The 18,420-nt window shown below is 36.7% G+C and overlaps 1 pseudogene; it reads right to left on the bottom strand.

Moving 5' to 3' along the window:
* Nucleotides 1-1,842: 1,842 nt before the first annotated feature.
* LOC131658500 (putative F-box/FBD/LRR-repeat protein At4g13965) lies at nt 1,843-2,688 on the bottom strand (annotated as a pseudogene).
* Nucleotides 2,689-18,420: the final 15,732 nt, after the last annotated feature.

The following is an 18,420-nucleotide window of genomic DNA, read 5'->3' as shown; positions in this document are numbered from 1 at the left end:
AGTAGTGAGCCAATCTAAGTTGCCAAGAACATGATCAATTCGAGAGTATATCACGCCATCAGATTGCTTATTGGACCATGTGTAGTAATCTCCCACACTATCCATTGCTGCCAGCCCTGTTTTATCCATCATATCAGTCAGATCACAATACTCAGAATCAGTAACAAGTCTACCTCCTATTCTGTCTTGAGGTTTGATTACATTATTGAAATCTCCTATCAAACACCAAGGCCCCTGCTGATTAATACTAATATTTTCAATATCCTTCCATAAACTCTTCCTCTTTTCAAGTTGGTTTAGAGCATAGATGGCAGTAATCCATTGGATAAATTCTCCCCGTATATCATAAATCCCACAGTGGAGGAACTGATCAGTCATGCTCACCATCTTGATGTCATACTTCCTATCATTCCAACTTAGCCAAATGCGCCCATTATGATGTTTACCATAGTTATCTAAGTAAGAATCATGGATCCTCAACTTATTCCTCACAGCAGTCGCTTTATTCTGTTTAACTCTAGTTTCTATGAGCACTAAAATATCAGGATTAAGATTAGTGAGACGGGAGCTAATCTCTAAAATCTTACCTGGTTTATTCAACCCCCTGACATTCCACGATATCAGCATCAACCTCCTTTAATCACCAACCCCTCATTCACAAGAGTCAGTGGGTCAAATGAGTTATCTTGGCTTATCTGAGTCACCCCTTCTCTAACTATGGATTTACCCTTCCTTTGTCTTTCAATAGTAGTCCAAGCCTCTTCATCATTAGCAGTTGGTTGAGGTATCTCAGTTGTGATGTCTTGAGCTTGGTGTCCTTCAGGCTGTTCAACCGTAGCTTCTTGTGTGTTTTTTGGTTTCCACTGTTTGACTGGCTTTTTCTGAGTGTTCTCCAGGCAGTTGTGTCCAATGCGCTGACATCTCTCACAAAATTTCGGCCGCCATTCATATTCAACCAATTGTTTGCGTAAGTTTCCTTCGGCATCCCTAATGTTGATTTCTGACACTAGTGCTTTAGTAATATCCATCTCGACAAGGATGCGGGCATATGAGACTCGCAATTTGTTAGCTGTACATTCGTCCGTGACAACCGGCGTACCCAAAGCGCTACCTATCTTGCTTAAGCTTTTCTGCCCCCAAAGGTGAAGAGGGAGGTGGGGAAGCGTAACCCAGATCGGTATCGTTCGCAGCATATCTTTCTTGAGGTCAAAATTTGGCTTCCAATCAGTCAATAACATGGGCATATTATGTATGGTATACGGCCCCTTTGTAAGAACAAGATCCTTGTCATCCAAAGAATGGAAACGTAAGATGAAATAACCCTCATCATTGAAGTACATATCAGGGAGCTTGGCAAAATTCCAGTTTCTAATCATAAATTGCTTTACCGTATTCATGCTCAAATCTCCTCCAATTACATACATGATGAGTGCTGAATCCCAATACCGAAGCTCTGAAGCAATATCGTCCTCTTCAATCACAACTTCAAGCTCTCCATTAACAACCAACGGAGCCACAAAATCCATCTGCAAACCATTCGACGGATTCCTATTACCGCTTATCACGTCAACCCACAATTTCTTTGGACTCCCTGGGTTTTCTCCTGGGATATTGACTTTGGGTTGGTCAACCTGAACTGGACTCGGTGTCGCCTCCTTAGAACCCTTCATGCCTTGAATGCTCTGCGCTTTGCCCCCTGAAATGTTGCTTCCTTTCTCAGTTTCAGACAGAGATGATGATGTTCCATGTTTCGCCGGAGGAAGTGAGGCCTTCTTCGGCCGCCCCCTCCCCTTGCCACTCATGATGAGGGAACCCTAGCAGAGCTTTTTATTGATAGATTAATTATTTCGTCAAATAGAAGCAATTTTTGACATTAATACTTAAATGCTTGACCATGGAGAGATTGCCATTGCTCTGACAGAGTTTCTGAAAGGGAAGACCAGTAAAATTAAAGGTAGAAAGATTTGGTGCAGATAGGTTAAATCCGAAAAAGGCCGTAGGTTCCCTATTACTCGTCATTATAGTTAAATTGACAAGTGTAGCACTTGATATGCAAAGGTTTTTCTCACCCAAAACTTCACATTTGTTAATGATCAAACTATTCAACTTGTTTAAAGTAGAAAAAGGCTCAACACGTCCATCATGCCCGACGAGAAAGGTGAATGACCTTAGAGACAAGCTGGTTAATGCCGGCAAATTCAGAAATTTAGGGAAAAACACTCTCCTACTAAACCTTGGAGGTGGAGGGAGGAAAATATAAAGTTTAAGAGAAGTTAAAGTGCGGCATGTAAATAAGCTACGGGGAAATGGCTGAAAACTACATTTGAGATATATATCTAAATCCCGAACATTGTGTGAAACTGCATATTTTATAATCTGTTTGGCTTGGCATTGCTTCCTAAATACGTATCGGTGAAAATGAAGAGTGTGTAGAGTCGTTGAGGAATCCCGATGAGACAAGATTTTAGACATGAATTGGTCGGATTTCTAGACTGAACCTAATCTAAGGATGGGAAGAAACTTCCAAAGGTTGTTCCATCTCTTGGAGAGAATGCATGTCCGAACAACTAGTTCGGCATTCAAAAAGGAGAGTATGTGAAGTAAGAGGCAGTTTGGAAGGTCACTCAGCCTGTCTTTGTTTTCACGGTTTGGAAGACAGTAATTATGATTATGCCTTCGTCTCTTCATTGTCTCTGAGAAGAAAGAAGAATCAAATTCCAAGAAAAGTCGAGTTGTGTTCTTCTATGAAGGGAAAGTTGAAATCAAGAGTAGAGGAAAAGAGTACCTGGCTTCGCTTTTGATTCTTCCTCTTCCTATATCTCAACACTGATGTAGTACCTAATCATAAACCCTAATTATATAACCTTTTAATTCCTTCTATTATAAAACCCTGATGGTAAAACCCTTTAATTCCTTCTACTATAAAACCCTAATGATAAAACCCTCTTAATTTCCTTCTCCCTTTTTATAATACCTTCCTCAATCAATTGATTTTTTTTCAATATATATTTGTAATTATAGTATAACTTATTCATTAATATATAATAAATACTCTTTTATAAATATCTATTATTTCTCTTTCCTAAAATAAATTTGTAAAATTATACAAATAATCAAAAAATTAATGATAATCAAAATTGGATCAGATTGGTCAATTTTATCTATCAGACCTAGAACTAAAACTCGGACAGGTCTCTTTGGATCTGAAAATTGACATACTTAATAACAAGGATTTAAAAAAAAAATCTATCGAAAAGCAATAAAAAATCAAAAAACCAAAGGTTTAGAAGGTCATATCAGAGTTGACTTTTGATTTATAAAAATATGATAAAGGATTTCATTTTGAATCAAAATATTATTTGATTTAATTTTCTTCTTCCATCTCCAATTACTTGTATGTACACTAGGGTAGAAAAACCAATTTGATGAATTAAAGTGTAATTTATATAACAATATATAATACATATATAGTAGATTATTAATTTATTATTACTATTATTATTATTATTATTATTATTATTATTATTATTATTATTTAAGTCTTGGACTTACCTAATGTTGATCAAATTATTTTTTGTTTTTACAATTTACGGATTTTCTTATGTAAAATTAAAATTAATTATCTTATTATAGACTAATTTTCATTTTTTGAACACAAAAACAAAATCTAGATATTTTAGATACTTCTGCCTATTTAGTTTATTTTTTTAATTTTTTTTTTGTAAGCAAAGGAAGAATATATAAGGGAGAGGTTCTCCAACCTTTTTACACAAGAAACACTATCCAAAATAACTCCACAAGTTTATTATTAATTTTTAAATATTGTCAAAAATTAAATACAATATTTTAAAAAATAGGAGGCTATAAAAATTAAATAAACAATTAACTGCTAATTATTATGAAATTATTACCAAATTATTTTATATCATTTTGAAAATATAGTTTTTTTTGTGTATTAGTATTCTTATATATAAATAAAATTTATTTGTTTATTTATAATTGTTTCAACCAAGGGTCTAACTCTGATCTAACTTTAAAACCTTAAACCCGTATCAATTTAATTTGATGTATGATCCGATTTTGATTATCTTAATAAATTAGTGTGACACCCGTGCGTTCCCACGGATACTCGTTCTGACACGTTTATTTTGTTCAATATTGTATATTTTTATGGAAAAAAATCTATGTAATTATTATTATTATTATTATTATTATAAATTTCATTCAATAAATATACATAATAAAATTTAAAATGAAATTGTTAAGAATATATATATATATATATATATATATATATATATATATATATATATATATATATATATATATATATATATATATATATATATATATGGGGATGTATCAAATGAGAACTTTGGTTATTATGAGAACTGGGAACTTTTAATAACAACCATACGATTTAAATTCAATGGTCAGATATGCATTTATGTGATATGTATTTAAGTCAGAATCTATCTATTAATTATTGTATCTTAAAATTTGAGTGAAATCTGAGCCATTGAATTTAAAACGTATGGTTATTATTAAAAGTTCTCAGTTCTTATAATAACCAAAGTTCTCATTTGATACGTCCCCTATATATATATATATATATATATATATATATATATATATATATATATATATATATATATATATATATATGCGCGTGTGTGTTGCTGCTGTTAATATTTAATATTTTGATCAATAATTTTAGGTTCCTGTTAATATTTAATATTTTGATCTGTAACTTCATGTTCCCGTTAATATTCAATATTTTGATCAGTAAACTTCATTTCCCAGCTAATATTTAATATTTCGATATTTTGATCAGTAATTCATGTTCTCGTTAATATTCAATATTTTGTTTTGTAACCTCATGTTTATGTTAATATTCAATATTTTGATCAGTAACTTCATGTTTCCCCTAATATTCATTGTTTTGCTCAATATAACTTCGTATTCACGTTAATATTTCAAATTTGTTCCTGTTAATTTTCAATATTTTGATCAATAACTTCATGTTCCCGTTAATATTCATTATTTTGACCAGTAACGTTGTGTTCCCGTTAATATTCATAATTTTGATCAGTAACTTCATATTCCCGTTGATATTCCAAATTTGTTCCCGTTAATTTTCAATATTTTGATCAGTAACTTCATGTTCCTGTTAATATTCATTATTTTTATCAGTAACTCTTTGTTCCCGTTAATATTTCAAATTTGTTTCCGTTAATATTCCAAAAATTTATCAGTAACTTAATGTTTCTGTTAATATTTAAAAATATTAGATACATAAATAATTAAAAAACATATGTGGGTACCATATTGATCTATATTTAAATCAATAGTTTAATATCAGTATCATATGTGCGTACCATATCAATACTCGTGTTTTAAAAATAAAAGATTAGGATTTGAATCACCAATATATTTTTTCCGTCTATAAAATAATAAATATTATCTTTGTTTTGACACTATTTATAAAAAATATATGAATCAATAGTAAACTTAGTCTCGTTTATAAAAATAACATTGTTTAATAATATGGTATCTTAAATTAAAACAATGCCAAAACAAAGCTATTTGTAACATAAATAATTAAACAATAACACATTTCCCCTATTTGGATTCATAAGTTTTTTTAAATATATTTACTTTTATTTTCTTTAATTGTAAAAAAAATAAAATAACTTGTGGGTTCGCACGAATTCTGGTATGGTTACCCGTGTATTCAGACGGTACTGATGTGTTACCTGTGCGTTGGCACGGGTACTGGTGTGGTACGCACACTTTTGTTTTCAAGATGTAATAAAAATGTAAATAAGAAAAGTATATACACGTGTGTTTGTACGAGTATTGGTGCGGTACTGGTTTGTTACCCATCAGTTTACACGAATTTTGATATGAATACACGTGTGTTTGTACGGGTACTGGTGTGTTCATTATATTATTATTTGTGTTTAAGTTGATGTAATTGATTTAATTTATAAAATATTCATTATTATAATGTACTTGTGTGGTGCGTACGCTTTTGATTTCAAAATGTAATAAAAATGTAAATAAGAAAAACTAAATTGTTTTACCAAAATAGTTTATTATTTTTCAAAGAAAGACATATTTTTTTTTGGAAATAATGATTATGTTAAAACCAAAAACAAATCAAGAACAAGCCGCGATCTAAAGGATCCAGTGGAACACAAGGAAAGCCCAACTAACAACAACCTAGGGCATCAACATTTGAGCTACCTTTCCTCTAAACTTAGGGTACCCCACAACCTGTTGACAATATTATCTATAATTCTCTTTGCAGTATTCCTGTTACTATTAACTATACTATGAACATCCATATTTCTATCCCACTACATCTCGTATATCGTCTCTGCAATGGCCATCTTCACAATTTGACCACGCCAATTTCTGCTCTTGCAAATCTTAACCAACCACACAATCTCCTCGTTCCGGAACATGCAAGACCTGCAACCACCTAAGAACATCCTCCCACACACCTTTAGTATACCTGTAATCGAAGAACAGATGATCTAAAGTCTCCAAGCTATTACAGAAAACACACTCACGGTCCACATTACAACCAAATTTGGCGAGTGTTTACTGTGGAAATTGGTAAACAACCGCTGGACCTCCCAAATTCCTAAAACTAAGGGTTACTCGCAAGATTGACCAGTTGATTTTAAGCCATGTGCTAAGGTTTTGATATTGTACTGGTTCTGTCGAAGATACTCACCTAAGAAACGGTTTTCTAAGGCCAAGGGAACGAGTACAACGACTTTCCACACGATCGTTTAGTTGCCAACAGGTAACTCGTGACCGACGGAGACAAAACCTAAATGGAATAACTTGACAACTCTGGGTATTCACTACAATTTTAACCTACTATTGTGACTCGTGACCGACAGAAGGTTGTGAATTCATGTTTGTTTTAAACGAAATAAGGGTTGACTGACTCTTTTGTGAATTTGAAGCTTGTAACGAAAAGAGTGTCAATATACACGAAAACATAAAATGAATGCTGAAAAGTCAATAGAATGCAGGTGTTAGGAATGAATTAATGGTAAATTCATGTGTTAATATAAGGAAATTCTTCTCTAAACTAATGCAAATTGTGATAGATCCATAGGTTTTTAGTGAGAATTGAACTGAAAAGATTTAGTTCATGTGTAACGCAAATCGAATCACTTGTGGGTATTATTGATGCAGGTTTAGAGCTGAAATGGAGCTTTAGGAAAACATGAGGAGGAAAGAAAGCTGGAAGACTCAAAGGCAAAGAAAAAAAGATGAAGTTTGACAAGGGCACGCCGCGGGAGTTCTAGCCAGCGCCGCGCTAAAGTCTCTGTTTTTGATCGCGCCGCGCACATCCGTTGCCGCGCCGCGGCCTCGGCGTTAAAAGCCCAAAACTTATAAATAGAAGCCCTAGCTTCAAGGTGAAGGGAGGTCTTTTGTGAGCGAAATTAGGAGAGCATTCTGAGTTTGCAGCCAAGAACAACAATTGAAGGCCAAATCTTTACCAATCGAAGACATTCCATTGATGAAGATGAATCCCTCTATTAATTCTTGTGTGTTCTTCATGTCTATGGAGATCTAAATTCCTCTTGTTGAGTTTAAGGTAGTAGTTAACCTATGAATATACAATACCATTGATTATTTCCTATGAACAATTGTTTGAATTTATTATCAATAAGAAACCTTGTTTTTACTTTACACCATTGTTGAGTCTTTGGTCGAAAGAAAGGATTTTAACTTTTGCCCTAGGTTACTATATTGATTCAATCTCAATTTGCAGAGATGGAATTGTGATTGAGTTTTCATAATTATCGTTCCTTAATTACTATTATCGATATTGATATTTGGAGAGATTGAATCTCATACCGGTAAAAGTTTATCTAATTTGATTTGCAGACATGGAATCATATTTGAGGATAAGTGAAGATAGTAATTCAAATGATTGTTCAATTGTGAATTAATTGATAAATTGTATAGGAATAGATTGATGAACCCTAAAGCTCAACATATTTCCTTATTCGTTAACAAACGTTCATTATTTACATTTAAATTACTGTTTAAATTTGATAGTATTATAATCATAAAACAAATCCAATTACTTTTTCTCACTCAAAATAACTAACTATAGAACGACAGTGATATTAACCAATCCCTATGGATACGATATATTACCGAAAATATTTACCCATAAATACTTTCAACAAATTGGCGCCGTTGCCGGGGATTTGTGTCAATATTACACGCATTGCAATAGTTCTTATTTTGAGTTTTAATTTTTATTTTCTCGATTTGGTTGTTTCACTTGTTTGCTAGTTTTTGCAGAAGTTCGTGTATGCGCAGCAAAGTTCCCAGTGATCAACTTCTTTTTGATCCCGAGATCGAAAGGACTGCTAGGAGGTTAAATAGCAAAACACGAATAAGAGCAAACATAGCAAAAGCAAGAGACAACGCAACCGCGACATCGTCACAACAACTTGAAACAATTGACGAGTCGCAAGAAGGACTTTTCTTTCACGAACTATTTGCGGAAGAAGAACAGGAAGTTATTATACAACCAACTGTTGTCAACATGGCTGCTCCTGGTCCATGTGCAAATAGTCCAAGACTCAATCCACAGTTCGTGAGAACGGCCGCCAACAGGCGGACTTCAGAATTGAAAACCGGTATCATCCAATTGATATGTGCGAGTCCTTTCGCCGGATTGGACCACGAAGATCCGTACACGCATCTTACTCGATTCTATGAGTTAGCGGGTACCACGGGTGTCGCTCAAGCTGATGAGGAAGCATTATTCAAGAGGTTGTTCCCACACTCTTTGTTATCTAAGGCAAAAGATTGGTACTTGGATCAACCTGAAACAGTGATGACCGATTGGAATACCTTAGAGGAAAAATTCTTGGAGAGGTTTTATTCTCAAAACCGATTTTTTGAAGCAAAAATAGCAATAGCGGTATTCTCTCAAGGTAGTAGTGAATCATTGAATGAAGCATGGGAAAGGTATAAAGCTATGTTGAGAAAGTGCAAAGGACACGGTTTCGCCGAGGTTGACCAAATCCACATGTTCCGCAATGGTCTCACCCTTACCAACAAAACACTCTTGGATGCCACAGCTGGTGGCTCACTTATGTCCAAGACATCTGCTGAAGCTACTCAAATAATTGAGCGAATGGCTCTGAATGATCGTCAGGGTAACCATGATCGAGCTGTCAAAGATAAGAAACCCGGAGTATTAGAATTGAACAACAGTGATGCCCTGCTGGCCCAAAATAAGCTACTAACATCACAAGTGGAACTTTTGACACAACAAATGTCTAAATTACCACAACAAATCAAGGAGCTGAACGGGGTATCTAATTCTTATCAAGTTGCTAAGTGCGAATTGTGCAAGGGAGATCATCAAACAGGATTCTGTCCACCAGTTCTGGAAGAAGAAGTGAATTACATGAATAACAACCAAGGACAAAGGCAGAACCAATATCAAAATCATCCATACCAACAAGGTTATCCACCAAGGAATAACAATCAAGGGTACCAACAAAGGCCACAAAATCAAGGGTATCAACAACAAGCCTTCCAACCTTACACTCAACCACCACCACAACAAGGAGGACAGTCAAAGTTAGAAGAAACTGATCGTACCTGATCAGAAGAATCGTCAGGGCAGCAGAATCTGGCTTGGAGAGCAAGATGGGGGGGGGGGTACCTGCAAGGTTCTCCGATGCTTAAGTTAGTAGCTATCAGAGAATGAGGGTTGAGAGTGAATAGAATAGAATACCTGACCCTCTGGTGAGAGAGGGTATTTATAGCCCCCAGCGCTGGGCCAAGGTTCCCTAATTGGGCCAAATCTGATTGGAGGCCCACGTGCTAGGAAACTGCCAGAATGTCCTTGTGCTAGGGCTGAGTCAGCAGGTGACCCACGTTCTGGATGATCATAGAGTAGGGTTCGGAGGTGGTTGACCGAATCCCCCGCTGCGTGACGCGTAGTCTTCGCGCGTGGATAACTCCTTGACGGTTATCCAGTAAATGGGCCCAATAAATTGGGCCTGCTCGGCTAGTGAGAGGAGCTGGGCCTGCTCGACCCAGGCCAGAACAGGAGCCCCCCAAGTCATTAGTCTTGTGAGAGTGATGACTTTAGCCAAGAGGCTGGCCGAGCAAGAGTACGGATGTTGGTCGTCAACTGGGATCTCGTCGTACGACTAAGTCTGCGGGGGAAGAGGTTGCTGCTGGGTATAAGAGCCAAGGGTGGTCGGATGGTGTCCTCGAAGACCAGTCGAGGAGATGGTTGTCCCTTGGTTTCCTCTTGATATGCTTGGTTGCTTCTTGTCAGAGTGTGGCTGATAGGTGGCAGTTGTGGAGACTGTCATCATTGCAGCGCCGTTTTTAGGCATAAATGCAGACTGCGCCGTTTGGGTTTCCAAAGTTGTTTCGTGACGGGGCATCTTTTCGTGGATGGAGCTGCCTTGGGGGTGTAATCAATGATGGCGTCTCCTAGGCTGCCTAGGCTATCATGATACCCTTTGGCCTCCTTTCCCTATATAAAGAGCGAGAAGACCATTCATTCGTCACTTAACATTTTGCAAACTTACAAGACTCGCTCACAGCTCTCCTCTTCGTCTCGCACATCTTTCCTCCGCTACTTCAAGTAAGTTCCTCGTCTCCTCCTTGCTTTTATTTAAGTTTTATGTTTTAGCTTCGAGTGCGGCGGGCAGGATTGATGAGTGTGTCGAGCAAGCTTCATGAGTTTGCCGAGTAGTCATAGGAGATCGTTATTTCTTTCACGCGTTTGCCGAGTAAGATTTGAGTGAGCGGGACAGGAATAGTTGAATTAGACGTCCAGGCTTTAGATTTAATAAAGAATAATTTGCATGAGACGAGCGAACGAGACGGCATGCCTCAGTTAGGGTGTGAGTTTGCCGGAGAGCTAGATGCACCTGCCGTCCATCGCTGTTCATGGCGACTTTACTTTGCGGGTGCTTCTAATTTGGTTCGTCGGTGTAACTCGGTGAACTGACTTTTATTTTATCAAGCAACAATGTTGCGGTGAGCATGAGTCGCCACCGACTTTTATTTTGTCCAATGTTAGGAAGGGTAAAAAGTACAGAAAAAGACCCCTTTTTTTAAAAGAAACGGGCTCGGGGGGTAAGTTATGAAAAGGGAAGGTGTAAGCACCCTTTTCATCCGTAGTTATCTACGGGCTCTTAACTTGCTTAGCTCATGTTTGTTTGTTTTGAGTTGAAAAGGAGTATAAGGACTTTAGCGTAAATGCGTAGCCTTAGTTTTTTTGAAAGAATATTGAAAAGATGTTTTTATTGAGCTAGGCAGTTTAAGAGCACTACCCTAATTGATTGATCTTTTTCTGTAATTTTTAAAGTTCCCAGGACTATCCATACTATATAGAAGTAGGTAGTCCTTGTTTTATTGGGCGTGTGGGTCATCGTAGGGTCATCGAGGTCGTTTGAAGGCAACAAATAGAGGTACCTTTAGCAAGTTCGAAGGGACGATCGTCACTTTTTCGCAGGCAACAATCGAGGGTCATCGAGGGACTTAGTGACGATTTTATATCGAGGGACCTTTGCTAATGAGTACCTCTACATTCGAGGGACACGACCTTATTTCTAAAGGCAACCAAGAGGGGCGTACCCTAAGGGTGAGTGAGTGCAAGTGTGTTGGATTCACATATTTGTTTATCTTGAATTATTAGTTAGCTAGCGATTTAATTTTAATCATACAATCCTAAACATACATCTAAACAGTTTAATATTATGCGAAAAATAAATTGCGGAAGAATAAAGGTTCCTACGCTATTACATGGCTTCGGGGAGGGGGTTACAATTTGCCGAATGGGGGGATAAAAAATATTATTACAAACCCAAACAATGAACACGATTATAATGTGTATAAAAATGAACAATCTTATGAATGTCCATGAAATAGTTCAAGTGCCTCAAGATCATGATACCTCGCAAAAACCAACCAAAAATTAGTACGGATATAGGAAAAAAATGATAAAGAAATATTAACAAATATTAGTCAAGATTAACTAAAAACGGTATTAAAATTTTAAAAGAAAATTAAAATTAAGTGATATATTTTGGTAGTTTTATTTTGACTTAAATGACAAATCTAAAATAAATAAATTAATTTACTTAAATAAAATTAAACTAAGTAATGAAAATGAAAAAAAATAAAATAAAATAAATGTTACAAAAGCAAAGTTCAGTAAAGTTAGGAGCAAAATAAATATTAAGAACGTGGTGACTTTTCTTCAACGGAAACGTATCGGTTAAATAGAATGCGCACGTATATTAATTATTTTTGAAACAAAACAATTTTAATTTGTTTAAATTCCACAAGTGAGCAATATTATGTGAACAAGAGAATTCAATTCTAAATTGGCCTTTTGGGCCCAAACCTCTAATTAAACCTAATGCTAAACATTAAAATAAAATATAAGAAACTTAAACTAACAAAAAGAAGGAAAAAAAAATGGTTAGTGAGAATGAATGGAGTAAAATGCTGCATGCATCATTTGACAGTATGCTTCTCTTTTGACTTTTTCAAGGTATTCACATGAACCATTAGTATAGTAACAAGTGGCATAGGGATAAAAATAAAACACAACATCATCCACACATATACATCACGTGAAAGAGTAAATGGACCAAAACAACAACCAAGAACTCTCAGTTACTTCTCTTCTTTTAGAGACTCTTTTCCAAATTTTAGGTTCGGATGGGAGGAGCCGTGGTGGTCGTCCCGTGGTTGCTGATAGCTCGCGATTTGCGGCTGTTTGCAGGCGGTGTGCGGCTAGCGGAGATCGGAGCAGAGAGTTTCTCGCGGTGGAGCTTTGGTACGGTTTGCTTGCGGCAAAGATCCGTTTCTGCGGTGATGGTGGATCTACGTCTCTCAGCGGCGGCAGGTCCGATTGGATTCTCGATCTACTCTGGTTGTACGATTTGAATCGGCGGCGGAGGTTGTTGAGGAAGCGAGGTTTTGACCAATTTCTTCTTCTACTTCTTTTCTTTGATCTGTGAAACAAAAAGAAACAAAACAAATATCTACCATGGTTAATCATAAACAAAAATGAGATTAAGTGTATTTGAGAAAGATTTTGGTGACCACTCTCGAATGATGAACGGTTTTGATTGAAGATGGTGTTAGCATGGTTGGTGTTCATGGTGAGAGATTTCGATGAAGGTTATGTTTCAGGGTGATTGGTTTAGGTGACACAGGTTTGTGTTGTAAAAGTCTGTTTCATGGTGTATTGAAAAAGATCAGGTTTTTGTTTGCTGGGAAAATGGTTTTGTACGTGAAAGTGGTCGGGAAATTGTGAGATCAGTGGTTGGGATTTAGAAGTGATATTTGTACCGCCTCTGTTTCAGCTCTTAAGTGTTAATCGTTAGTCTTTATAATGTACGGATTTTAGACCTAAAGTTAAAAAAGGCAAAAATAAATAGAATAACAACTTTGATTGAAATTGATTGAAAAAATATTGAAATTGATTGAAAATTATTTCTTGTTCCGTAAGAGTTAAGACAACCAATATGCTAGAAATATCTATATTAAAACTTTTCTTTTTTTGGATTTTTAGTTATAGAATACATAAAATTGTGACATAAATAAAAAATATTTCCTTTTAAAAACCTATTAATTAAAACACGAAATAAATAATAAAAATAATTAAAAATGCAATTTTTGGAATATTGAACAAATCTTTTTGAATATCTTTTTATCTTATGATTTTTTTGGATATTTTTTTAATATAAAGTGAATAAAGTAAAAAAAAACTTTTTTTTTTAAAATAATAAATAAATAAATACGAAAATAACATTTAAATATTGAAAAAACATATTATTTTTGTGATTTTTTGAATAAAATACTAATAAAATAAAGTTAGAAAATAAAAAAGGGAAAAATGTTAGGAGTCGGATTCGAACCCGGGACCTCTCGCTCTTGTACCATTTACCCTCAAATTCTTACCAAATGTGCCATGTCACTTAGTCGAAATAAAATGACATTTATAATTATATGAGGGCAAATTTTGGGGTACAACAGCTGCCCCTGTTCAATCTTCTTAAATCTGAGGATGTAGAGTGGTTTGTGTGCCAGTCGGAATCTGAAGATGGAAGAGGATTGAACACTAGAATACCCAGAAATTTGCCCTTGCAGAGGCAGGGACTTTTAACGGAGATGGGCTTGAAGATGCCATCCAGGTGTATGATGGGGATGGGCTTGAAGATGCCATCCAATAGGTCATGCATTAGATTATTTTGAAGTGTTTGAGAAGTAGTTGTCTGAGCGTCGATCGGGTCATTACTGTTCGTAGTAAATGAATTAGATCTTTGAGAGTTGATCGTGTAAGCACCGTTCGTGGTAACTGAATTAGACATTAGGGAATAGTTGATTGCATCCACACCGTTCGTGATGATGGAAGTATATCCTTGAAAGTAGATCGTATACCTGAATTAGATCTTGGAAAGATGATCGTGTCTACACCGTTCGTGATGATAGAATTAGATTCTTTAAAGGTCGATCGTGTCAGCACCGTTCGTAGTAACCGAATTAGATCTTGGAGAGATAATCGTGTCTACATCGTTCGTGATGATAGAATTAGATTCTCTTGTCGTGTCAGCACTGTTCGTAATAACTGAATTAGACTGGGAAGGTCAGTGATCGTGTCTACACCGTTCGTGATTATAGAATTAGATCTCTGAGAGTTGACCGTGTCAGTACCGTTCGTAGTAACCGAATTAGATCTTTTGTCGTGTCAGTACCGTTCGTAGTAGCTGAATTAGACTTAGTTGGTCATTGATCGTGTCTACACCGTTCGTGATGATAGAATTAGATCTCTGCACATTGACCGTGTCAGTACCGTTCGTAGTAACTGAATTAGATCTTTTGTCGTGTCAGTACCGTTCGTAGTAGCTGAATTAGACTGGAAAGGTCAGTGATCGTGTCTACACCATTCGTGATGATAGAATTAGATCTCTGAGAGTTGATCGTGTCAGTACCGTTCGTAGTAACCGAATTAGATCTTTGAAAATGATCGTGTCATTACCGTTCGTGGTAAATGAATTAGATCTTTGAGCGTTGACCGTGTCAGTACCGTTCGTAGTAACTGAATTAGATCTTGGAAAGTTGGAGATTTCGTTCATTTGTCTGTGCCTGTATCCTGTAATAGGTGTAGTTATGCAATGTCATGATGCATGTATTATGTAATGAGTCCCTCAGAATAAAAGAGAAACTTTGTATGTTATGGATGAATTCATTATGAGGTAATGTATGCAATGTATGAATATGTTTATGCCATATGATATGTGAATATGATTTATGTTGTCTTTATTGAGAAAATAAATCTCTATGCCTTTGTGGTTTTGATGTCTGATCTTGTTTTGAAGATGCTCAGCTGGGAATTTATGATTCTTGCTTGGGGATAACCAGTAACTTGATGTACCCTGACAGGAGATAAAGATATTAGTAAGCCATGTTGGAGAAGAGCAAAGTGTCGGAGAACCGGTGGTGTTGAAGATGTAAACTCTAGTGGGGATCCATGTCTTTGTCGGGACGAGTATGTTCGAAGATATCTTCTTAATGATTACTCGGTGGGGATATGATCTTGTGAAATCGGAGCTGTGGGAAGGCATGGATGCCTTGAAAATTGCCCCCAGTATTGTAGTAACTACCATTCGATTTAGGACACCCTACTGAGTATTGATCAAGCTGTCAAACTGGACTTGCATAGATTTGCCCCCAGTTAGTAGGGACTTCGGAAAGATTCGCCTCGCGAGGACTTTATGAGATGTGCACTATGGGCGTCATGCCCCTCGTAATCATTGGCCCAGGACAATGCCCCATGTTGATTGGAAATAGACTAAGATTTACTTGGATACATGCCCCTGATTGTTTTTTGCATCTTTGAGAGATTCTCGGAATCTTGACTTGATTGCCCCTGATGAATGAGATATGTCATGCCCCTTGTATATACAAGCTTTTGATTGACTGAGTCGGGCGTACGAGACGTCTCTGCAGCTTTATCTATCGGGGGACTTTCTGATATTCGTGCTATCATAAGCAACATGCCCTTGTATCATGAACTTAGGAATCATGCCTCTGGTTGATCAGGGTTGGAGGTAATTCTAGTTGTGCTTGGGTGAAGGCTCCTGGTAATTTCAGCAGTTTTGAGAGATCCTTTGAATCTTGGCTTGATTGCCCCGAATATCTGAACGCTTAGTCCATGGGGTATTTCAACCGTTTTTGTGACCCTGAGGGTGATTATAATTTGAGATGTTCATGCTCGAATTCAACGGAGTTCCGAAGACAACTTGTCCCTTGAGAGGGTTAAACTTTTCATCTGCAGCTCATGATGGAAGTTTTCCTGGTGTCAAGTACTTGTTCATATGCAAAGAATGTTTAGTATGAGAAATATAAATCTAATGCAAAGTTCATGTTTGTCTTGAAGTTTAAAATTTTTTTTTTGAAAGGATGTCAAAACATCGATTTTTTTTTGAAAGATGGTGTGATACCAACTCAAGCGTTTAGCAAAACTCCTAGGAGTCGGTTTACCGTATTCTCGTTTACAGTATGCTTTCGAATTATCCCTGCTTCAATTAGGACTTTTGAGGGTTGTAATGTGGCCAAGTTCACGTTTTTAGAAGAAAGGATTTTTAGGCTCAAAATTTTATTGGCGCCCACCCCCTTCGTGATGTTCTTCAACCTAAGTTCAGTTAACTTGACGCGAGCATTCATCCTTCAAGAGGAGCTTGAGACGTACGATTGAGGAGTCGATGAGGTGTCTGGACATGGCAGTCACTTACCTTTTATTCTTGGCGTCTGATCACACGATCTTTAAGGATCTTTTTTGTTTCCCTAACTTTTGCCTGGACCATTTCTTTTGAATTTCAGGTTTGCAGTCCAGCGGGAAGCCCTAATTTTTGCCTAAGTCGCTGGTTTTCAAGTTCGTTGCCTTAGCGGGCTTTCTTTTCTCTCTCTCTTTTCGATTCATTTTTCTCTTTTTTTTTTGAACCAGTCGTATGAGACGTCTTCAATTTATTATCATTGGAAAGATTGTGACTGCCTCATTTCTTGGTTGACGAGGGATAGTCGTTGTTGTACCGTCATATTTTGACCTCCTATTGTGCGAGAGATGACCATTGCGGTCTCGACTTTTTCTCAACCTTTTGAAGGATAACCATTTTTGTTTCCTTAGGTGCGAGGTCCTGCTGAATTTTGAACACCCAATCAGGTTAACTGAACACTACCCTGCCCCTAGGTTAAATGTGAGGGTTTTTTCGTATAGAAAAGAAACTCCTACTTCAAGGCTCAAAAGGGGTTGGCAAGGGATTAACTTCCTTATATCTCCAGTGTTTGGGAATTTGAAACAATGCCTGTACATCATCAACAGGGTTTTACTCGAAAGCACACCATTTGAGATTATTGGTATTATGTGTTCGTCATTCTCCCCTCAGAGTCATCATGCTTTATCATTGAGAGTTTGGTATCATAAGCAAATAAGAACATATTAGAGCGAGAGCGAATGAATTTTTTCAAGACAAACACATCCAATGCATCGTTATTATAGTTCAAAAACAAACAAGTATTGCATATAGACAGTATTGAACAAGAACAAGAAAGATTACGCATGAAAATGCATGAGAAATTACGAATTGCCAACATTGAGGAGATTTTCTCCGTATGGATTTATTGCTTCAGAAGGTCCATTGAGTCGAGGGAGAACTTCAAATCTGGCCTGCAGGTGTGAATATGATAACCTTTGCATCAATTAGGTCTTGTACCTTATCTCGGACTGGTTGGCAATTATCGATCGACTGACCAAGTGCCCCAGAGAGGAAACCAAACCAAGCGTTCGTATCTGAACTACAGATTACTTCTAAGAAGAAGATTCTGACGAAGCCACAAAGGAGTTGTAAGTATCAAGCTTTAGGGATTTGAGGTAGAAAATGAGAAGCTCGTTGTCTGGAAACCTGTTATGCAATGATATGTATGCAAATGCATATGCAATGCTTTCAAGGATCTTTTTGGAACCCAATTTGCAACATTGACATGTAGTTGCAGCTTTGTTGAAGAACTTCGACTTCCTTCTTTGAACGTCCTTCTTTAAGAATCAGGCTCACCATGTCCAGTGGGTCATAGCCTCTGATTCAGGATACTTCTGAATTTGATGGTACACGGCTAAAGGAAAATAAATCCTCTTGCCCCTTGATAGGAATTCAGTCCTCGATAAGAGCACCTGAAATTGTGCGCCCTAAATTCCTAAGATCCTTGAAAGGGTTAGTTAAATCATGTTTTGCTTATGATGTCATGATGTTATGCAATGCATCAGGCAAAGCGTATGGTATTAAGGACGAGTGAGTCCCACAAGAAAAACCTGCAAGAAAACCA

Source organism: Vicia villosa, linkage group LG3 (assembly GCF_029867415.1).
Source record: "Vicia villosa cultivar HV-30 ecotype Madison, WI linkage group LG3, Vvil1.0, whole genome shotgun sequence".
NCBI lineage: Eukaryota > Viridiplantae > Streptophyta > Magnoliopsida > Fabales > Fabaceae > Vicia > Vicia villosa.
Note: the sequence above shows the minus strand (reverse complement) of the source record. Positions and strands in the feature narration are given on the sequence as shown.